The following is a 1,982-nucleotide window of genomic DNA, read 5'->3' on the forward strand; positions in this document are numbered from 1 at the left end:
AAAACAAAAGGAGGAGGTAAAGCAGACGAGGAATGAGGTGGAGGGGGCGATGGGCCACATACACTGGAACGAAAAGTGTGCCCAGCCATGCCCTGTAATGACCACGATGGCATTGCCACGGAGAATGTTTTGTTGTCTTTCATTTACCAACGTTTTTCAAAGAAGAGGCATGACTACGAAAGTTTTTTTAATGATCTTTCTATCATACCGTTATAGTGCTACAGGGGGACGGGATGACAAGTTTGTTTGGTTGTTGATTAAACCTCTGCTTCGTTTTTTATGGCCTCTGTATTGCAAGATATTTTCAACGACTACGGCCTCTTGTTTTCATATGAGCAAGTTGCCACATGGGGAGTGCTAGCATTATTACTTATAATTTGATTCATGTCAGCTATGCAATCATATTCTACCTTAAGGCTTGTAGTTTATTGGGTTTTTTTTCTTTTTTTAACTGACTTCTATATTTAATGTTGAATAGAGAAATAGAAAGAAAATGATAGATAGATAGATAGACAGACAGACAGACAGACGTACAGACAGATAGATAGATAGATAGATAGATAGATAGATAGATAGATAGATAGATAGATAGATATTAATGTTTTTATATTCAGTTATAATAAAAACAATTTTACATTCATTTGATGGGCGGCTCTATAGTTTTGTAGATAACAAATTTAATATTCTGGAAATAATACATTTCTAAATCTCTCAGAGAGATTTATGCAGCAGTGATACGATGAAGTAGTTGTATGCTGTCAACTTAATGTGATAGTCACCTGAAGGGAATAATACTACTGTTGGTTAGACCTTGGAAACTGGATCAGCTAAGAGATCCAGCTAAGCCTGCATGCAAATTTCTCAGATACATGTCTCTGGATGCAGGCTTAGCTGGATGGAGGTGCTTGTCTCCCCCTTGTAAACATAAGGGCACAGGAAATGTGTTAAGGCCGACAGGAAGCGGTGCAGCTTCCTAGGTCTAACCAACAGTAGTATTATGTCCTTCAGAGAACTGTCACATTAAGTTGACAGCATTTAACTACTTCAAATTTAATATTCTCATACAAGAATGTTGTTGACTGGGATTTCGAAGTTTCGGCCAGTTAAGCCATCGTCCAACGATAGCTTAGCCGGCTGAAACTTCGAAGTCACTGTTAACAACATTCTTGTATAAGAATAATAGAGAGAAAGAAAGAGAGAGAGAAATTTAAAAGAGAAAGATACCACAAAAATACAGCTTAATCCATTCTGAGTACCCGGAAACGACATCGTTGCTTCTGTTATTAATCCACACATACGTGTTGATGTACGTAGGTGACAGACAGAAACAGTAATATTAACCTCACACTCAGAATAGATGGTAGATATATTATTGGTATTTAACTACATTTTTTTTTTTACTTTAGAGTATCTCTCCTCTGTTTAGCAAATTAATTGCTCTGAGCTTGCTGCTTTTCATTCTTATTGATCTCGCTCGTTAATTCGTTACCTAATAAAAATAACTCTCATTCTAACTTCGAAAGATCTCTGGGGAAGTGTTTAAACTGTGTTAGTATATACAAGACTGTACACAGTTTCTCTACAGTGCATTGTTTGATAATGTTATCTGTTTGTTTTGCGATCTTATGTGTTGGGTATGTTTACTTAGGTTATCATGTTTCTTAACTGGCTGTTTTGTAGCTATGTCCAAGAGTAAATACCGGAAGTAGGATTAAGGGGTTCCTTATTCATTTTAATTAGTTTCATTAGTTTAACTTTTGATTAGATGTCTCATTGGATCTTTATAAATTTGTATTTTTGGTTGAGCAAATTGTTACATTTTTTTTATTATTCTTTTTGGCATTATATCCGACTGCGTCATTGCATCTCACTGCGAATATGTGCCTTTTATCACGATTATATAATATGACGTGTTGTCGTGTTGTCGTTATTTCTTTGTATATAGAAAGCAGAAATTGTTTCAGTTTCTTGGTGTATCGGAT

This window comes from Octopus bimaculoides, chromosome 24, assembly GCF_001194135.2.
Source record: "Octopus bimaculoides isolate UCB-OBI-ISO-001 chromosome 24, ASM119413v2, whole genome shotgun sequence".
Taxonomy (NCBI): domain Eukaryota; kingdom Metazoa; phylum Mollusca; class Cephalopoda; order Octopoda; family Octopodidae; genus Octopus; species Octopus bimaculoides.